Raw genomic sequence first — 9803 nt, forward strand, 5'->3', positions numbered from 1 at the left:
GGGATTAAACGGTGAGTCTTAATCTTTTCAAAGAACCAGCTCCTAGGGGTGCCTGGCTGGCTCAGTTGGTTAAGTGTCTGCCTTCAGCTAAGGTCATGATCTCAGGATCCTGGGATTGAACGAACCCCATATCAGGCTCCCTACTCTGTGGGTTGTCTGGTTCTCCCCCTCCCTCTGCTTGCTGCTCTTCCTGCTTGTGCTCTCTGTCTCTAGTCAAATAAATAAAATCCTAAAAAAAAAAAAAAAAAAAGAGAATCAGCTCTTAGTTTCATTGATCTATTCTACTGTTCTTTTGGTTTCTATGTCATTGACTTCTGCTCTAATCTTTATTACTTATTAAGGTTGTGTAGTTGAGAACTTTCTTGTTCCTTTAGAAAGGTTTGTTTTGCTATATACTTCCCTCTTAGCCACCTTTGCTGCATCCCAAAGATTTTGAACGGTTGTGTTTTCATTTTCATTTCTTTCTGTGAATTTTAAAAATTCTTCTTTAGGGGTGCCTGGGTGGCTCAGTGGGTTAAGCCTCTGCCTTTGGCTGTGGTCATGATCTCGGGGTCCTGGGATAGAGTCCTGCATCAGGCTCTCTGCTTAGCAGGGAGCCCGCTTCCCCCACCCCTCTCTGCCTGCCTCTCTACCTACTTGTAATCTCTCTTTGTCCAATAAATAAATAAAATCTTTGAAAAAAATAAAATTATTAGATCTTCTTGTTGGACAGACCCTTTAAATATGTTATAGTGTCTTTCCTCATCTCTTATTATAGTTTTTGGCTTAAAATCTAATTTTCTGATATAAGGATCACCACCCCAGCTTTCTTTTGATGTCCATTAGCATGGTAAATTGTTTTTCACACCCTCACTTTACATCTGAAGTGTTTTTGGGTCCAAAATAGTTTCTTGTAGACAGCTATTGATGGGTCTTTTTTTTTTTTTAAGATTTTTTATATATTTATTTGACAGACAGAGATCACAAGTAGGGAGAGAGGCAGGCAGAGAGAGAGAGAGAGGAGGAAGCAGGCTCCCTGCCAAGCAGAGAGCCTGATGCGGGGCTCGATCCCAGGACACTGGGATCATGACCTGAGCTAAAGGCAGAGGCTTTAACCCACTGAGCCACCCAGGCGCCCCTGGGTCTTTTTTTTTTTTTTTTAAATCCAATCTGATACCCTGTGTCTTTCGATTGGGGCATTTAGCCCATTTACATTCAGGGTAACTATTGAAAGATATGAACGCAGTGCCATTGTATTGCCTAGAAGGTGACTGTTACTGTATATTGTCTCTGTTCCTTCCTGGTATGTTACTTTTAGGTTCTCTCTTTGCTTAGAGGACCTCTTTTAATATTTTCTGTAGGGCTGGTTTGGTGTTTGCAAATTACTTTAATTTTTGTTTGTCCTGGAAGCTTTTTATCTCTTTTATTTTCAATGACAGCCTAGCTGGATATCGTGTTCCTGGCTGCATATTTTTCTCATTTGGTGATCAGAATATATCATGCCAGTCCTTCCTGGCCTACCAGGTCTCTGTGGGTAGGTCTGCTGCCAATCTAATATTTCTCTGTTGTATGTCACAGACCTCTTGTCCTGAGCTGCTTTCAGGATTTTCTCTTTGTCACTAAGACTTGTAAGTTTTATTATTAGATGATGGGGTGTGGACCTATTTTTATTGATTTTGAAGGGGATTCTCTGTGACTTCTGGATTTTGATGCTTGTTCCCTTCACCAAATTAGGGAAATTCTCTGCTATAATTTGCTCCAATATATCTTCTGCCCCGCTCTCTCTTTCTTCTTCTGGAATCTCAATTATTCTAATACTTATGGTATCACTTATCTCTCGAATTATCTCCCCAGAGAGGACTGGTCTACTCTACTACTCTACTACTACTACTGGTCCAGTAGTTGTTTGTCTCTTTTTGCTCAGCTTCTGTATTCTCCATCATTTGGTCTCCTATATCCCTAATTCTCTCTTCTGCCTCATTTATCCTAGCAGTAAGAGCATCCATTTTTGATTGCACCTCATTAATAGCTTTTTAAATTTTAACTTGGTTAGATTTTAGTTCTTTTATTTCTCTTGAAAGGGATTCTCTAGTATCTTCCATGCTTTTTTCAAGTGCAGCTAGCCCCTTGATAATCATCATTCTGAACTCTAGTTCTGACATTTTATTAATATCCATATTGATTAGGTCCTAGCCATTGGTATTACCTCTTGTCCTTTTTTTTTTTTGAGGTGAGATTTTCTGCTTTGTCATTTTATCCAGATATGAATAGATGAATGAGAGAACAAAATACTAAAAGGATAGCAATGACCCCAGGAAAATATACACTAACTAAATCAGAAGAGACCCAAAACTGAGTGGAGAAGAAAGGGGGAAAAAAGAAAAAAAATATATATTAGACTAGTGAATAGAACAGAACCACACATTTGATTTTGGGTGTATTTTGGTCTGTTAGAAGAAACTACCTCCCAAAATTTTAAAGAAAGAAAAACTTATAGATGTATATATACACTCACACACAAAAATAAGGGTGAATGTGATGAAGCAATGGAATATGACTGTAAAGATGAAAATTTAAAAAGATTCTGAAAAAGGAATTGATAAGTTGGTTGAAAAAAGAATAAAAAAAGAGAGGAAAGCATGTGATCAGGCTGGACTAGAACAGAGCTGTGCACTAGATTTAGGGTATATTTTGATCTATTAGAAGAAACTGTATGCCAAAATTTTAAAGAAAATAAAACCTATACAAAAAATGAGATTAGGGGGGCGCCTGGGTGGCTCAGTGGGTTAGGCCACTGCCTTCGGCTCGGGTCATGATCCCAGGGTCCTGGGATCGAGCCCCGCATCAGGCTCTCTGCTCAGCGGGGAGCCTGCTTCCCTTCCTCTCTCTCTGCCTGCTTCTCTGCCTACTTGTGATCTCTGTCTGTCAAATGAATAAATAAAATCTTTAAAAAAAATGAGATTAGGGAGTCAAGATGGCGGGGAAGTAGGAGGAGGGATCATTTCAACCTGTACCCTAAAGTGAGCTGATTACCTACCAAAGAACTCCGACCACCCATGAAATCAGCCTGAGATCAGAATTATACACGTCTGGATCTCTACAGGAGCAGAAGACGCCAGTGGCAGGTAAAGCAGACTGGGAGCATCCAACTGATATCAGAAGATAAACGAAAGGGGGAGGGAGCCACCAGAGGTCACTGATTGGAAAGTAATACCCCAACATGAGAGTGCCCTGCGTCTGGGGACCAGCATTAACTTGGAGTCTGGTTGAAAGCACTCAAAAAACAAAGAGCAAAGGATCGTGGGGGGTATTAGTGGGAACGTGGGCGGTTAGGGTCAGGGACCTAAGTCCCCGGACCCAGGACAGCCTCCCCTGGTGCTGAGCCAGAGAGAGTGCGGAGGAGAAATCAGGTCTCCATCCCTGAGCCGCCAGTGTGCCTGAACGCCAGCGCGCCCCAGAACGAGTGGGGTCTGGCTCACGTGAGGGGCTGGGAGCCTGGCCAGACGACAATCCTGAAACTCGTGTATCCCACACCCTCCCTTGAGATAGGTGCTCATAGGCGCTAGCCTGGAGCTCTGGCATCTGGAAAAACCAGACATTCCCAGCCCAGGACAGCAGGAAAATCTCAGTGTATGATCTCTGCTCCGAACCTCTCTGGCGGTCTGGAGCTGCCTAGACAGCCACCGCTGCCCTGGTTTTGGGTACAACAAGGAGCTCCTGCTAACCCAGGGACAGTGACTCAGAACTGACTCTGCCAGCAGCTTTTGCAAAACATTCTGAGGCTTCTCTCTGAGAGGGAGGTCGGGGTGCAGTTTGCTCTCCTCTAAACCTCCAAAAACCATCAAAAGCTGTCAAGGCGAGAGAAAGCAGATGAAAGAACATAAAAACCCCCAGAGAACAAAAGGCTGAAAAAAACAGTTTCCTCAGAGCTCACCCCCTTGAGGGGAGCGGGAGGACCTAACTCAGGGAACATCATTGTCTGAAAACCCACGTGGCAGGCCCCTCCCCCAGAAAACCAACCAGGAAGGAAGAAAAAAAAAAGACTACAAGAGAACAACCACCACTACTTCATAAATACAACTTTTATTTTTAACTCTTTACCAATATTCTGGTTCTTTTTTTTAATACATACAGATAATTTTTTAACCTATTTACCACCACGCTGAGATGTCCAGTACATCAAATTCTTTAATAACCTTCTAACCTACTAGAGCGTATCATGCTTAGTGAAATAAGTCAATCGGAGAAAGACAACTATCATATGATCTCCCTGATATGAGGACATGGAGAAGCAACATGGGGGGGTAGGGGGATAGGAGAAGAATCAATGAAACAAGATGGGATTGGGAGGGAGACAAACCATAAATGACTCTTAATCTCACAAAACAAACTGGGGGTTGCTGGGGGGAGGTGGGATTGGGAGAGGGGGAGCGGGCTATGGACATTGGGGAGGGGAGGCGAACCATAAGAGACTATGGACTCTGAAAAACAACCTGAGGGTTTTGAAGGGTCAGGGGTGGGAGGTTGGGGGAAGATGTGGTGGGTAATGGGGAGGGCACGTTTTGCATGGAGCACTGGGTGTTGTGCAAAAAGAATGAATACTGTTATGCTGAAAAAATAAATAAAATGGAAAAAAAAATAACCTTCTAACCTGAACTTTTTGATACATACACCCGTGTTTTTCTTTTGCTTTTCTATTTTTTTAAATTCTTTTTAAATTTTAACTTAGTTTAGTCTAGTTTATTCTATTTCAATTTTGATTTTCTACTATACATATAGAGTTAAACTTCAAGGTAATCCCCTTTCCCCAATCAATGCTACCCCTATAGGCAAACTAGTTTCTAATCCCCCTGTAACTTAGGAAAGTTGAGTCCCTTAACAAAAACATCAAGATACCTTCAGGAAGAATCAAAATAACCTTCCTCACCCACACTGAGAATTGATAACCACTCTCCCAATTTTTCCTTCTGTCAGTGTTTCTGTGAATTTGTGTTTGTCCTGATAATATATAAATCTTATACTTGGGGTTCTTTCTGATGAGGTTCTTCCCTTTTTTTTTTGCTTATATATACATATTTTTTTCTCTTGTCATATACTATTATCAGTCTTTTTGTTTGTCTGTTTTTGTTTGTATACTCCACAAATCTTCCCTTGTGGCCCATTTGGGCTGAGCCTTCTCTTTTATCTTCCCTTTTTTTCCTATCTCTCTCTCTCTCTTTTTTTTTTCCTTTTTTCTTTCCCCATTTTTTCTTTCTTCTTCTCTATTTATTTTTCTTTTCTTTTTTCTCTCATTTCGGTGGAGAATCCTGATTGCACAGAAGCGTTCCAGGGTGCATATTGACTGCACCATAATCGATAAGTCCAGCTGCATCTGTTCAGTCATCTCTTACCAAAATGACTAGGAGGAGGAATACCCAACAGAAGAAAAATACAGAGGATGGGCCTTCTGCAACAGAGCTAATGGCTATCGACATAGACAATATGTCAGAAAAGGAATTCAGACTAATAATTATCCAGGCAATAGTTAGGTTGGAGAAAGCCATGGATGACCAAAGAGAATTGATTAGGGCAGAACTGAAAGCCACCAGGGATGATGTTCACAATGTTAGGGCAGAACTGAAAGCCACCAGGGATGATGTTCAAAATGCTCTCAATGAGTTCCAATCTAATCTAAATTCTCTAAAAGCTAGGGTAACTGAGACAGAAGATAGAATTAGTGATCTGGAGGACAAACAGAGAGAAAGGATCAGGAGGAAGCCTGGAACAAACAGCTCAGAAGCCACGAAAACAAAATCAGGAAAATAAACGATGCCATGAAATGTTCCAACGTCAGAATTATTGGAATCCCTGAAGGGGAAGAAAAAGAAAGAAGTCTAGAAGATATAGTGGAAGAAGTTGTCTATGAAAAATTTCCCAATCTTACGAATGGAAACAACGTTCATGTACTAGAGGCAGAGAGATTTCCTCCCAAGATTTTAGATTCTCGAAAGTCCTCACGACACCTTATAGTTAGAATGAGGAATTATGTTTCACGACAGACCCTCTTAAAAGCAGCTAGGACAAAGAGGCTGCTTACATACAGAGGAAAACCCATTAGAATAATGTCAGACCTTTCCACAGAGACCTGGCAAGCCAGGAAGGGCTGGCAAAATATATTCAGAGTACTAAATGAGAAGAACATACAACCAAGAATACTCTATCCAGCAAGATTAACATTTAAAATGGAAGGAGAGATAAAGAGTTTCCAAGACCGGCAAGGCTTAAAAGACTATGCAACCACCAAGCAGACACTGCAGGAAATATTAAGGGGGGGGTCCTATAAAAGAGAAAAAATCCTAAGAATATCATTGAACAGAAATATAGAAACAATGTACAGACAGAAAGACTTCAAAGCCAACACGATGCCAATAAAAACCTATCTCTCAATAATCACTCTCAATGTGAATGGCCTAAATGTGCCCATAAAACGACACAGGGTTGCAGGTTGGATAAAACGACAGGACCCATCCATATGTTGTCTACAAGAGACCCATTTTGAACCTAAGGATACACCCAGACTGAAAGTGAAGGGATGGAGACACATCTTTCATGTTTCATTGGCATCTTTCATTGGCATTCATGCCAGTGGGCCTCAAAAGAAGGCCGGGGGTAGCGATTCTCATATCAGATAAATTAGATTTTAAACTAAAGACTGTAGTCAGAGATACAGAAGGACACTACATAATTCTTAAAGGGACTATCCGCCAAGATGATCTAACAATTGTGAATATCTATGCCCCCAATATGGGAGCACCCAATTACGTAAGAAAACTATTAATCAAGATAAAGAGTCATATTGGTATGAATACACCGATAGTAGGAGATCTTAATACGCCTCTCTCAGAAATAGACAGATCATCGAAGCAGAAAATTGATAAAGAAATAAGAGCATTGAATGAAACATTGGACCAGATGGACCTCGTAGACATATACAGAACATTCCACCCTAAAACAACAGAATACTCATTCTTCTCAAGTGCACATGGAACCTTCTCCAGAATAGACCACATCCTGGGTCACAAAGCAGGACTCAACTGATACCAAAAGGCTGACATTATTCCCTGCATATTCTCTGATCACAATGCTTTGAAACTGGAACTCAATCACAAGGAAAAGTTCAGAAGGAACTCAAACACCTGGAAGCTAAAGACCACCTTGCTTAAGAAGGCTTGGATCAACCAGCAGATCAAAGATGAACTTAAACAATTCATGGAAACCAATGAGAATGAAGACACTTCGGTCCAAAACCTATGGGATACAGCCAAGGCAGTTCTAAGGGGGAAATACATAGCCATCCAAGCCTCCCTCAGAAACATTGAAAAATCCAGAATACACCAGCTGTCTCTACACCTTAAAGAACTGGAGAATCAACAACAAATCAAACCAACTCCACATGCAAGAAGGGAAATAATCAAGATTAGAGCTGAGATCAATGAGGTAGAAAGGAGAGATCCAGTAGAACGTATCAATGAAACTAGAAGCTGGTTTTTTGAAAGAATCAATAAGATCGATAAACCATAGGCCACACTAATCCAAAAGAAAAGAGAGAAAGCCCAAATTAATAAAATTACGAATGAAAAGGGAGAGATCACAACTAACACCAAGGAAATAGAAACAATCATCAGAAACTATTACCAACAGTTATATTGCAATAAGCTAAGCAACCTAGATGAAATGGATGCATTCCTGGAGAACTACATACTCCCAAAATTGAACCAGGAAGAAATTGACAACCTGAATAGACCGATATCTAGTAACAAGATTGAAGCATTGATCAAAAACCTCCCAAAAAACAAGAGCCCAGGACCTGACGGATTCCCCGGGCAATTCTACCAAACTTTCAAAGAAGAAATAACACCAATTCTCCTGAAGCTCTTCCAAAAAATTGAAGCAGAAGGAAAACTTCCAAACTCTTTTTATGAAGCCAGCATTACCCTGATCCCCAAACCAGGTAAAGACCCTATCACAAAGGAGAATTTCAGACCAATATCCCTGATGAATATGGATGCAAAGATTCTCAACAAGATCCTAGCAAACAGGATCCAGCAGCACATTCAAAAGATTATCCACCATGACCAGGTGGGATTCATCCCTGGGTTGCAAGGTTGGTTCAACATTCGCAAATCAATCAATGGATAGAACAAACCAATAAGAGAAGAGAGAAGAACCACATGGTCCTCTCAATTGATGCAGAAAAAGCATTTGACAAAATCCAGCATCCGTTCCTGATGAAAACGCTTCAAAGTATAGGGATAGAGGGAACATTCCTGAACTTCATAAAATCTATCTATGAAAGACCCACAGCAAATATCATCCTCAATGGGAAAAAGCTTGCAGCCATCCCGTTGAGATCAGGAACACGACAAGGATGCCCACTCTCACCACTCTTGTTCAACATAGTATTATCTAGCAATGGCAATCAGACAACAAAGAGAAATAAAAGGTATCCAAATTGGCAAGGAAGAAGTCAAACTCTCTCTCTTCCCAGATGACATGATTCTTTATATGGAAAACCCCAAAGACTCCACCCCCAAACTACTAGAACTCATACAGCAATTCAGTAATGTGGCAGGATATAAAGTCAATGTACAGAAATCAGTGGCTTTCTTATACACTAACAATGAAAATACAGAAAGGGAAATTAGAGAATCGATTCCATTTACTATAGCACCAAGAACCATAAGATACCTGGGCATAAACCTAACCAAAGAGGTAAAGGACCTGTACTCGAGGAACTACAGAACGCTCATGAAAGAAATTGAAGAAGACACAAAAAGATGGAAGACTGTTCCATGCTCTTGGATTGGAAGAATAAACATTGTTAAAATGTCTATACTGCCTAGAGCAATCTATACTTTTTTATTTTATTTTTATTTGTTTATTTACAGCATAACAGTGTTCATTGTTTTGGCATCACACCCAGTGCTCCATGCAGTACGTGGCCTCCCTATTACCCACCACCTGGTTCCTCAACCTCCCACCCCCCCCACCCCTCTGCCACCCCTTCAAAACCCGCAGGTTGTTTTCCAGAGTTCATAGTCTCTCATGGTTCATCTCCCCTTAAAATTTCCCTCAACTCCCTTCTCCTCTCCATCTCCCCATGTCCTTCATGTTCTTTGTTATGTTCCACAAATAATTGAAACCATATGATAATTGACTCTCTCTGCTTGACTTATTTCACTCAGCATAATCTCTTCCAGTCCCATCTATGTTGATACAAAAGTTGGGTATTCATCCTTTCTGATGGAGGCATAATACCCCATCGTGTATATGGACCACATCTTCCTTATCCTTATCTATCCTTATTGTACGTTGAAGGGCATCTTGGTTCTTTCTGCAGTTTGGTGACCGTGGCCATTGCTGCTATAAACATTGGGGTACAGATGGCCCTTCTTTTCACTACATCTGTATCTTTGGGGTAAATACCCAGTAGTGCAATTGCAGGGTCATATGGAAGCTCTATTTTTAATTTCTTGAGAAATCTCCACACTGTTCTCCAAAGTGGCTGCACCACTCCCTCCCTATTTTTATTGTATTTTATTTTTCCTTCCCTTCTCCTATGTTCATCTGTTTTGTTTCTTAAATTCTACATATGAATGAAATCATATGGTATTTGTCATTCTCTGACTGGCTTATTTCACTTAGAGTAATACTCTCTAGTTCCAGCCGCATCATTGCAAATGGCAAGATTTCACTCTCTTTGATGGCTGAGTAATATTTTATTATCTATAGACACCACATCCTCTTTATCCGTTCATCTCAATGGACATCTGAGCTTTTTCCAT

The sequence above is a fragment of the Meles meles genome, chromosome 5, assembly GCF_922984935.1.
Source record: "Meles meles chromosome 5, mMelMel3.1 paternal haplotype, whole genome shotgun sequence".
Classification (NCBI taxonomy): Eukaryota; Metazoa; Chordata; class Mammalia; order Carnivora; family Mustelidae; genus Meles; species Meles meles.